Here is a 13020-nt window from a genome sequence, read left to right as displayed (position 1 = left end):
GTTCTCTCTCTCCTCCTCGTTAATTCTCTCTCTCTCTCTCTTCCTCTCTCTCTCTCTCTCTGATTGTCTCTCCTCTCTTTCGCTCTCACCATAATGAGCTATAAAATACATACTGTCAGTCGCATACTACACAACAGCCCTGCTGAGTTACGACACAAGGTGCGCGGCGTAGCGACGCGCTCATCTAAACCCGTCTACTGCGGTGACTCTGTGGTGGAGTGGCTGGCGATTCTAGTACCTGTTAGTCCCAAATGTGATTACATACACGGCCGAATACAGTGGAATGCACAGGAGATGCGTATCCAGGAAACTTCTCAAAGGAATGTTCGTTGGGTATCATTATGAAAGTTTGCCCCCCACTGGCGAGAGGGGGGGTTGGCGCGTATCGTTTTAAGTGCTCTTTAGATTAAAGATGGGCCAGCTCCATCGTACGTCGAGTAGCAACAACTATTTTGCAAGACAGAATACGGTTAAGCACTCATCCATATTCCTACGCAAGCCTACAGGCTACAATAGAGAGCTGCCACCTGTAACCATTAACGCAGCAAAAACTACACAGTGCCACAAACATGCACTGGTCAGTAGCCCACTGGCAGTGCATACGTTAATGTAATCATAGCTGACAGATACAGAATGCCATGTAGAAATTTATACGATTTAAGGGCATAACCTTCTTTAACCAAATTTAGCTTTTGAATTCACCTGTGACATTTGGTAGCCTCATACATCAGGCATGTATAGTATCTCTATTAGGCAAACCCGGCAGTTCAATTTCTTCTAACAGACCATGTCAACAAATCATGTTTAACCCTCTCTTCGAGGGTCAAATGGTTATTGTACACTTACTCTTCGCAATGTCAAAGAAAAAAACAGAAAGTAGATTTATGGTCTCTTTCAATATTATGCCATAAAAATGCCTAGGTCACCGCTGAACAAAAAAAGTTTTTCAATCGCTCCGTCAGGATCCATGATCCTCAGAAAATGTCTAAATCTGCCTGTGCCTATTGACTTCTTGACCTGTGACCTCAATTCGGCACAGGTGATGGGCTTTTCTACCATGATGCCTATACACAAACTATCACGAGCTTAGCGGGTCGAGCTGCTTTAGATTTTGTGCCGCAATTTCTGGTCATTTCCTCCCCTTACCTTTAAGTTAAGATTCGTGAATGTTCCCCTTCCTTCTTACACTGACCTTTGACCTTCTTTGACGCCCCAGCTTCGACATCCCAACTCGTTTGACGATCCCCCCAATGTGCGAATATCTGACCGTACGTCGAGCGCGGTTAAGATTGCGTGTGCCCAACTGTTGACAGACGAACGGGACGGAACAATTATGCGATTCTACAAGCTGCATCTGGCTATGTCAGATTAGCTAAAAATGGAACAATCCTTCGTTCCTTAAGTTTCGTTCGCGCAATCAATGTCTTCCGAATTGTGTGAATTAAATCCAAATTCAAGTTTGCTTTGCATAATATATATAAAAACGTTTACGTTTTTATTAAGACGCGATGGTAAACTTTGCTTTTATATAGTAGCTTCCATGAATTTTATATATATTTGCTAATAAGTATGCATATACACATCAAGAGTACATAATCGAGCATACTTAATTAGAGACCATAATAGAGTACACGAATAGTACAGTACAGAGACTAAGAGTACATGATGAGATGCATAGATCTCTATTATGTACTCTTGATACACATGCTTACTTCATCCCCATTTAACCGCTCGCTACCATGCATTACACACACAATCACCAAAGAAATTTTTGGAGTGGCAACACCATAAACAGACTAATAAAGTGTGCCACTGATTGTTGTATTTTAAATATCAGCAAGCAAATGCAAATAAACACGTTTACTAACACCTGTGAACTAGTACAGAACCCCTCTGCAAATACATTTCACTGGAACTGTAGTTGTGTTATTGTTGTCCAGCTTCAAGAAGAAGGATGCATGGCATTAATAAGCTGCTTTATGGTCTGGGCTGTTTTCTTGAACCAACTGCCACAATTAACATTTAACAAAAATGTTCCAAGTATTGCGTAGTTGCAAACAGCATTTTATACGTGTGATTCAATCCTGGCAATTGCTGCCCAACTGTGTGTGTCGTGTTGCGTAGTTCAAGTAATAGTTATAACACACTCAGCCAGCCAGGCCTAGAGTTGTCTTTAGAACTATCACGTACACAACATTCAACCAACCACCTATAGTTGAATTCGATAGGTATAACAGCATGCTGCAACAACAACCTTAGTTAACATTAACCTTAAAGGCCATAATTCGACCATCGATTATGCAAGTTGAGATAGAATACAGTTAACTGCGCACCTTGTGTAGTATAATAAGTACAATTACCTTATTAGCCACACGCGTATTAGTTTGTCCAATATCAACTGATAATTACTAAGAAATGATCTGAAATTGAAATCCGTAAATTTGGTAATCTGGCGACAACGCGAAATTTATCGCAATAAACATCGAGTTCGGTTCAGGTGACGTCACATGTTGCTACAGATGTTGAGCATCGAATTGTTTGTCCCGGGGCTAAATTGTTTTGCCCCTAGTGTTTTATTGCCTAGTGCCCCAGCATATTATATTGTTTGCTTTAATCTCAATGAACGTATATTCATTTCTTTCCGAATTCCCAAGAGTAACATTAACGTAACGGAATGCGCATCAGACTTACACAGGATCGAAATCACTGGACGGGCCGAGCATTTACGTTGCGAAAATTGTCGCGTGCACTATAATCTGTATGACACGCGCCTCGCCGGTTCGCGTTTGTAATGTCAACAACCGATTCTGGGATGCGGATTTCAATTAGACATTTCTTAGTAAACCAGGTAGTGATATTGGACAAACTAATATATACGCGTTTTGGCTATAAGGATGTACTATATTTAACTACACAATTGCAGTTACTGCTAGCATTCGTTAAGTTGCATAATCGGATGGGTCGTAATTATGCTTTAAGTAAGCACTAGTGCAAATCACATGTTGTTGTGTTTTGTGTGTTGTGTTGTTGTGATTTACATGAGAACGCGGATGGTGTCAATACAAGGTTCGTCAATGTATTCAGTGATGCTGTTGTGCGTTGCGTCAGTGGCGTGTGGTGGTGTGTGCTGTGTCGGGTGTGTGTACGTGACGCTACTGTGTTGATCTCCGCTGCTGTGTGCGCGCGAGTGCCCGCTCGTCGGCCTCGATGGCGTGTGTGTGTGCATGCGTGTGTGCTTGTGCTCTCGGCACCCGTGTGTGGTGTGCGTGTGTGCGTGCTCGGCGTGGCGTGTGTGTGTGTGTGTGTGTGTGTGTTGTGATGTGTGGTCGTGTGGTGGCGCTGCGGTTCCGTTGTTGTGTGCTGCGTGTGTACGTCGTGATGTGTATGGCTCGTTGTATGTGTGTGTGCAGCGCGCGCGTGTGTGTGCGTGCGTGCGTGTGTGGTGTGCGTGCGTTGTGCTGTGTATGTGCGCCGTGCATGTGTTAGTCGTGTGGCTGTGTGTGGTGCTGTGCGTGCATGCGCGTGTGTGTGTGTGCGCGCGGCGCGTGTGTTAGCATGTGTGGTGTGATGTTGTGTGTGTGTGTGTTGTGTGTGCTGTGCGTGATGTGTGTGTGCGTGCGTGCTTGTATGTATTGTTACGTGCTGTGTGTGTGTTGAACAACACACACGCCACAAACAGCCACGCACACACACACACACGCACGCCCGCCACACACCGCCGCGACACACCCCGACACCGCACACACACACACACCACACACACACACACACACACACACACACACCACAACACACCCACACCCACACACACAACACACTATACACCCACGCATGCACACACACCACACACACACTATGCACGCACAAACACACACACACCACCACACAACACACACACACACTGGGCGCGCCGCCCGCGCGCACCACACACACGCAACACACACGCGTGGCACGCACACCACACACGCGTGCAGCGCACACACACACGCCCCACCACACACACACACACAACACACACGCACACCACACATCCGCACACACACACATACACACAACACACATACACACACACACACAACACACACACACACACACAACACACACACACACACACACACAACATACCAACACAACACATCACACGACACAACACACACACACACACACACCACACACACACACACCACCACGCAGCCCACCCCCAACATATGCACATATAAGACAAATAATCAATATGTATAATTATGCCAACATGTGACGTTTGTATTTATGACAATAGCTGTACTGAAAGAAATGACAATTTCGAAAAAATTCCCCCAAAAACGTTACACAACCTATACATGCAACATTACGTAACAAAGTTGACGTATCACGCCCACAGGCACTCTTGTAATAATATCCGAATATCTACATACCACGTTACGACGCAGAAAACAATGTGTATCACATTGTTCACGCATATAACAATGGTAATCATGTATTTAATATGCCGTCATGTCTTCCACCGATCTCTATACACTAACTGGATATATCCAGTTAGTGTATAGAGATCGGATATAGTTGTTAGTCGCCTTTAGGTGTCACCACCGTACACCATGACAGCACTCATAGAAATACGTAGTATGCAGTAGTATCGTAGAATATAAGTATACTAGTTATTACGCGTCCTCCAGACGGGTTTGAGTGGGGTCTGATTTGAGGATGGCGGTTTAACCATTTATCTCTCACTTTTATTTGAGAATGTATTTACAGTAAACGAAAAATACTGATATTTAGACTCGAGTCGTATATTGTTGTACTGCGAAAGTGTGAAGACTTCGGGTTCTCGTAGCGTCGACAGCGTAGAAGGTGGCAGCGTTGTTTCGTCAGCAAATGGTAGAGAGGTTAGCAGCAGCAGCGTTGATAGCAGAGGTAGAGCCGTAGTCGCAGATTCTTGTTTCACGAGTACTTTATTAGTAACTACACATACAAAAAATATATATACATACTACAGCCTATAGGCAACCATGCCTAGGCTCTGGCGCCTCCCTCGAACTCTCTCTGACTGACTACATAGTCACAGTCTAAATCTTCTATCTTGTCGTATCTCCTCTGGGTAATAACTCTTGGATAATACTTCTTACTGCTTGTCCGCGCGTGTCTATTTATATATTTTCTAAAAACCACCGGCGACTTCTCAATCCAACTCCCGTCCAATCACGGTTGGGTCCGTGGGGTTAGGATGCACGCGGTGGGTTAAATTACAATAATAACAATAACTTGCTAGGGCCGTGCATCCCGCGTCATTACTCAAACAACAATAACCACCAGGCCAATTTGTCGCTCAGTTAATTACAATGTATAACATACAATAATCCTTCCTTCCCTCTCGAAAGAATTTATGTCCCAACAAACAAAATACAGTTATACATACAAACAAACAAACGACGAAACATAAAATACAGATAGGACCGGCTATAAGCTATATCGTAAACACATATCCATAGCCAACTCTTTGTTTAATAAAAATGTGAATTTGTGGTTTTGCTGTCGTGCTATCGACTTCTCTCCCGCTCGCATGCGCTCGCCTTCTCACACTTAGTGATAGGGTTAGAGTTAGTGATAGGGATGACAACTGTTTGTTATTCTATTATAAACACGTTAAAACTTCCAAATTCATTTTTCATAACCGATTTTTCATAAGCATTTCGTAAAAAACCTCAATTAAACGAGTGAATGACAAGAATGAATTATAAATCATAGCAACAACAAATGTTACGGCTGAGCAACAATTCCTGTAAATCATAAACGGAAGCTAGGAACTAACATCTAACGCACACACAATATTAACTTACGTTAGTTATAATAAATATGCGCATTCGAAGTTGTCACAGCTCGAATCTTTAACGACAAAAACACAGAGAGAACATGGCGGGAACGCTTCTGGCCACGTCTATACTGACCGTGATATATCTCGCGAGAGAGAAGCCCGTCACGGCGTGACGAAAGTCCAAGTGATTCATGTATATATGCGCACTGTATACTTATTTCTGACACTAGATGGTGGGTCATATTTGCTTACATATGCACTACGATGGCTATGTTGAACATACTGACAGGATAAAAAGATAATAAATGATCGTTTTGTGTAATACACAATAACATACAAAACAACAAAACTTGTTTGCGTACATGATGAGCATGCGCTTCCTTCTCTCTCTCTCTCTCTCTCTCTCTCTCTCTCTCTCTCTCTCTCTCTCTCTCTCTCTCTCTCTTTCCATCACTCTCTGTGCGTGTGTCGCCGGTTTCCTGTATCTTTGTCGCTCTGTTTTCCCATCTCTCCTCTTTTCTCGCTGGCTCTCTCTCCCCTGCCCCTCCCCTCGCAGTCTCTCTCACCCGCTCTAGCGTGCTCGCTCTCTCTCTCTCTGTCTGCCTCTCCCCCCATCTCTCTCTCTCTCTCTCTCTCTGTCTCTCTCTGATTATCTCTCCCTCTCTCTCGCTCTCACCATAATGAGCACCAAATACATACTGTCAGTCGACATACTACACAAAGCCCTGCTGAGTTACGAACAAAAATGGAAACAATCCTTCGTTCCTCAAGTTTCGTTCGCAAATCAATTCTTCGATTGTCTGAATAAATCTAAATTCAAGTTTGCTTTGATAATATATATAAAACGTTTACGTTTTTATTAAAGGAAGGATGGTAAACTTTGTTTTTATATAGTAGCCTCCATGAATTTTATATATATTTGCTAATTAAGTATCATATACACATCAAGAGTACATAATAGAGATACTTAATAGAGACCATAATAGAGTACACAATAGTACATAACAGAGACTAAGAGTACATGATAGAGATACATAAATCTCTATTATGTACTCTTGATACACATGTTACTTCATCCCATTTAAGTGTACATATTTACACAAATACCAACAAATTTTAGTGGCAACAGATAAACAGACTAATGAAAGTGTGCCATGATTTGTGTACTTTTAAATATTCAGCAACAAATGCAAATAAACACGTTACTAACACCGGTGAAACTAGTACAGAAACCCTCTGCAAATATCATTTCACTGGAACTGTAGTTGTGTTATTGTTTGCAGCTTCCAAGAAGAAGGATGCATGGCATAATAGCTGCTTTATGGTCGAGGCTGTTTCTTGAACAACTGCACAATTAACATTTAACAAAAATGTTCCAAGTATTGCGTAGTGCAACAGCATTTTATACGTGGTGATTCAATCCTGGCAATGCTGCCAACATGTGTGTGTGTGTGTGTGCGTAGTTCAAGTCAATAGTTATAACACACTCAGCCAGCCAGCTAGAGTTGTCTTTAGCCCAAGCTCACTCACGGTTAGCAACACATTCAACCAAACCAGCCCTACTAGGGTGAAGTCCGATAGGGATAACACCAACCATGCCTCGAACCAACAACCTATAGTTAACATGCTTAAAGCCGCCATACACTCTCGCGATTATGCAAAAGGCTTGACGACGATGCTACAGACTAACGCACCTTGTGTAGATTCAATAAGCTACATTACTCTTATAGCCCCAAAACGGCGTATTAGTTTGTCCAATTAGCACTGCTAATTACCTAAGAAATGTCTAATTGAAATCCGCCGTAAATTTGGGTTAATCTGGCGACAACGCCGAAAATTTACACTGGGGCCAACAAAATAAACATCGAGTACTCGGCGTTCCTGTGACGTGCGACTAGTGATTGCGACAACGAGTGAGTGCGGGGAAAGCCTTTGACCATCGAAAATTGTTCTGTCCCGGGGTACCTAATGGATTGTTTCTCGTAATGGACCCTTTTAGACGTCTGCCTGGGAGTTAGTATACATAGCAACTTATAGCTTTTGTCCACTATATTTATATGTGTTGCTTGTAATCCTCAAGTGATACCCCTGCAATGAGACTTGAGTCATGTTAGTTCGACAGACAAAACTCACATGTAGTGCAGAAAAACGATGTCGTTACTTATACTGATACCATGACTAACGTACATATATGCTGACTGCACATCCACGAGAGAGTGCACCTGAGCCGTCACTATGCGCGCAACTCAGATACTGCGTGAGTAGCTAACGAAGAGAGAGAGTACAAGGTAATGTCCGACTGACTCTGAGGATCAATGATTGAAACTTGAATCTCAAGACTCGCGAGAGGGGATGCGAATTGTTTCTCCGAGCGTTGGTGATGGACGACACAGAATATAATACTGTATTACGGCCGTCTGTGGAAACACTTATAACATATAAAAATAAGTACTGACATCCTTCTTTGCTACTATTGTCCTCTGATTCTTTTCCGTCGTTCAGTTGGTGTTTAAAGTGTTTTATTGCCACAAGAATTGTCTTCTAATCGGTGACTGTAACTCGTCAACACGCCATTTCTTGGACTGCGGATTTCAATTAGACATTTCTTTACGATGGATCAAGTACAATACCAAGTGCAATTACTAATGGAGGACTACCTAAAGTTATATCACATGAGCGCTGTAAACTGTGGCTATAACGGCTTAATATTGTAAGTACAATCATCTAATTACAATAATACATCGATTGTTTAGAGAGTCCGACGCTATGTGTAAACAAGTGTAGCCTCATTCTCTCGGTGGTTCTAAATAAATATGCGATTTTAGAACTGTCCCGATGGTTAGTCGAATCTATCTCCGTCGTTATATATATAAGGAAGTTACATATTCGAGTGAGAAATGGCCAATTCTCACAAATGTCGTGATTTCTCACTGTTGTATATGTGTTTGTGGTTACTGCAGCTCTGTAGTGCTTCTAAGCCGTGGAATTTATCAGATACCGAAGATTATTCCTTGGAAAATGTAGTTCTGTCAGAGTACATATGGTGTTCGTCATGTTTTCAGTGTGTGTTAGTCGTGCGGCAGGAGAGCATACTATAAATCAAAGTTGCTTTATAGTATTCCCGCTCCACGTCAGGGTAGCTCGTGTTGTTGTTGTGCTTCGCGTGATGTGTGTACGCTTCGGGCATGTGTATGTGTGTGTGTGCGCGCGCCACGTGTGTGTGCGGCATGCTGGACTGTGGCCATTGCGAACGTCCAGCGACCTACACAAGACCCACAGTCTCTCACTTTTAAATGGCCAACTCTGTGTCTAGAGGCACCTTGATCAGGCTTTCATTTTTTAATTGGGCGCCGATCGCCGCTCGCGCTTCCACCGCCGCACACCGAGAAATGTGCTGCCACGGTAGCGCGCATCATCGCTGCCTCATAAAAGTGCCGCTTGGAAATCGCCGCCACCAAAAGTATGCTCTATACTGTTCGAAATAGCGCTCCATAGACGTTCTCAATGTGGGCGGGTACGACAAAAGAGTTAGCAAACACACAACAACTTTGTGCCGTGCAGTGTGTGTGTGCGCATGGCCACGGTGCTGTGTGATTGCGTGTGCTAGTGAATGTAAGTAATTGAACGTATGGCAGAGCGTACAGGTACTTGGTTACTACCTCTGGTTTATATATCTATACTTTATAAAAAAACAAATTTTTTTGGGGGGAGCTAATCTTGTGGTGTGTGTGCTGTGTAACTGTGCTTTAGCTCGAAGTCTCGTGTGTCTGTAGCGTGTCTCGTCCGCGCCTCAGTGGGTCACTCGAATCGCGGCTAACCGGAAGATATATTCAAGACATCACCACGTCTGGGAGATGGTTCTGGCTGCAGAAAAAATTTAAGAATTAAGTTGTTATAGTGAGTGTATGAGTTGATTAAGCTCAAAAATTCGAAAAAAAATGCTTTATTCGTCAATAGATGGGCTGTGTGATGTACCACGTGCGCTACAGCAGATCCACTATTCACATACGTCGGGAATACACTGCGTCTCTGTGCTGTTGCGGCACTCTGTGGCGCCCGTTATGAGCATAAATTCACGAAATCACCACGTATGCTGTGGGAGATGGGTCTCTGGGCTCCAACAAAAATCTATTCCCTCAAGTAGCGGCAGTGGCTGTCGCCACATGGCGTGGACTCATACGTCTCAAGATTCCCCCCCCCTACTGCAGATTTCCCCCTGCTACACTCTTGCGTTGGACGTTGTACACGACGTGAGCCACTGGTACATGTGGACACTATGATGTGTATGTAGTGGTCTGCAACGTGGCCAGTAGCTGTGCCACGTGTTACTGTTGGTTACCAGCGGCGGTGCCAGTGTGTCTTTTGCTTTTTCAGGTTGCGACTGATGATGAAATATTGTGAGTAGCTGTGCGCGATCTGTTGATCGTCGTTGACATTGTGATGATGTCTCGTATCATTTTGAGCCATGAGATCTAACGAGCTGTTTGCTCGGTTCTACGTGGGTGTATTAGCTGTTGCTGCGTCGAGTATTAGTTGTGATGCAGATGAGCATATAGAGCCCGACGACGCATGAGCTGTAGGTGCATCGCAAAGGCACCAGGCGCGATGTGTGTGCAGTAGCCTATACTGGGGGGTGGTGTTTTGTAGCCTGAGAGTAGCTTGTACCTGAGCGCTCGCATTAGTGTGTGTGCGTTGCCGTGTGTTAATAGTATGTACGTGTGTGTGTGTGTTGACACACACACCACGTTATCGCACAAACTACTGCCTACATCACCGCTGACGCCACAGCACACAGTGGACTTGTCCCTCTGGCGCCGACACCCACGATCATGACGAAACCCGAGGCACACTACACGTAGACGCTGGGCAGGGGCTACATACGTAGCCGCACACCACACAGCACAACTACGACTACAAGACTAAAGTTGGCCATATAACGTATACATCAGCGTTCTGCAACTCGACAGACCACATACTACGTGATAGCAACACCCACCCCACCTACATTTATGTGCTGCACAATATCTGAGCGCAATACTACGAGCACTGCCATGGAATTAGAATCCTAAGCGATGGAAAATCAGAATACATAATGCACAGAGTTCACACTATCTACTGACACACAACTCATGCACGCCGCACCAATACACACTACTCACACACACTATCGCGATCAATCATACTGGAGCGACTAGAGGCCATCACGCAGGCGCTGCGCGCACAGCCCCGCGCGCACCACACCCACAGCACACACGCGCAGCACACACACGCCGTGCACGCCACACACACTAACGCCACCGGCGCACGCACGACCACACATTACGCAACACACAACAACACACACACACACACCGACACACGCACACACACCACATACCCACACAACACCACACACACACCACACACACACACACACACACACACACACACAACACACACACACACGCACACACACACATACACACACACACACCACACATACACACCACACACACACACACACACACTACACACACAACACACACGCAGCCCACCCCCAACATATGCACATATAAGACAAATTAATCAATATGTATAATTATGAGCCAAACATTCGCTGACGTTTTGTATTCCTATGGACAATAGCTGGTACTGAAAGAAAATGCACAATTATCGAAAATAAAATTCCCTTTCAAAAAACGTTACACAGACCCTATACATGCAAACATTACGTAACACAGTGACGTATCACGCCACAGGCAGCTCTTGTAAATAATTATCCCCGAATATCTCATATACCACGCTTACGACGACCAGGAACACAAGCAATGTGCACATATACATGTTCACGGCGTAGTAACAGCATTGTTGGGGGTAATTGCTATGTGGTATTATATTAGACGATAATGACGAGATATAGTGTCTAAACTCTCCACTGCACAGTACATGCATTCGCGAATGATATACCATGAGAAGCTAACCGTGAAGAACTATAGTGCAATATGATTAATCAGAGTGTAATTATAGAAGTATGCATCGGAATATTAGTGTTAGTCGCCAATGATTTACATCCCCAATTTTCTGTGTTTGGATTTCACTCGGAGACTGTAGGTGCACCATTCGGTCCAGCTGATTCCATTCACATCCACTCGCCCAACGAGAGCGCTACTCATGAGCGAATAGAGTAAGAGCCCTCAAGGAGCCGTACGTTACACATCATTCCCTAGTTAGTGAGAGATTCCTGTAGTGATTATTTTTAGAGCTGGAGCCTCTCCATCTATGCCTCTTAAGCAGTGTGCATTTGTTTAGTGGGGAGCTCTCCTCCCATGCCTCTTTATACTAATAGAGTTACGCGGGTCTGTCTGAGAGCGTATCAGTCGTGGATTTGGGAGGTGGGCGTTAACATAAAGTATTGACTGCTTAGTAGGATGGAACCGGGGAGTTTAACAACATTTGATATACTCTCACTTGTTATTTGACGAATGTTATTTACGATGTAAATCGAAAAAATCACTGCATATTTAGGGACTCGCTAGTCGTAGTATTGCTTGACTACTGCCCGAAGAGTCGCTGAAGCACTTCAAGCGTTAGCCTCGGTATAGTAGTAGACACAACGACCGTGAAGGCTAAACGGCAAAACCAGTTACTGATATAGATTTATTCGATCAGAGAACAGCACGAGCCCGTCAATATATAACAGAAATGTGGTCACATGACCCCCGCTCCCGTCTCTGCTAGTATTACTGGTCCAAGGCACGAAAATGGATTAGAGAGCGTTAGCAGCAGCAGGCGTTTTGCATAGCACAGGCAGAGGTTGATGCCGCACCCTTCAAGATACCCTCCCCTCTCTACACCGTCGATTCTTGCCCTTTCTCGACACTCGCCAAGTACTCTGCGCTAGTAACTACACATACGACAGACAAGTCCTCGCTCGAATATAAGGCCTACTACAGTTACGTACAGCCTATACGGCAACCATGCCTAGGCTCTGGACCGCCTCCCCTCGGAACTCTGCTCTGCATGACGTACATAGTCACAGTCATAAATCTTCATATCTTGTGCGTATCTCCTGCTGGCCCCCGGTAATAAACCTTGCGGATAATACTTCCTTCACTGACCTTGTCCCGCCACGTGTCTAATTATATATTTCTAAAAAACCACCGCGACTTCTATCAATCCAACTCCCGCTCCAATCACGGTTGGCGTCCGTGGGGCGTTAGGCATGCACGCCG

The 13020-nt window shown here is 44.4% G+C and overlaps 1 long non-coding RNA gene across 2 annotated transcripts in view; it reads right to left on the bottom strand.

Annotated features, from left to right (window-relative positions):
* LOC106807162 overlaps positions 1 to 5989 on the bottom strand; it is a 7721-nt gene extending 1732 nt beyond the window's left edge. The window contains exon 1 of one of the 2 annotated variants that reach the window (XR_001393629.1): positions 5835 to 5989. This is a non-coding gene — a long non-coding RNA (uncharacterized LOC106807162). The remainder of the gene's footprint in view (positions 1 to 5834) is intronic. The other variant, XR_001393630.1, reaches the window with a different exon arrangement.
* Between the last annotated feature and the right edge of the window lie 7031 nt (positions 5990 to 13020).

This window comes from Priapulus caudatus, unplaced genomic scaffold (genome assembly GCF_000485595.1).
Source record: "Priapulus caudatus unplaced genomic scaffold, Priapulus_caudatus-5.0.1 Scaffold197, whole genome shotgun sequence".
Lineage (NCBI taxonomy): Eukaryota > Metazoa > Priapulida > Priapulimorpha > Priapulimorphida > Priapulidae > Priapulus > Priapulus caudatus.
The sequence above is the reverse complement of the archived record's forward strand: the minus strand, read 5'-3'. Positions and strand labels throughout refer to the sequence as shown.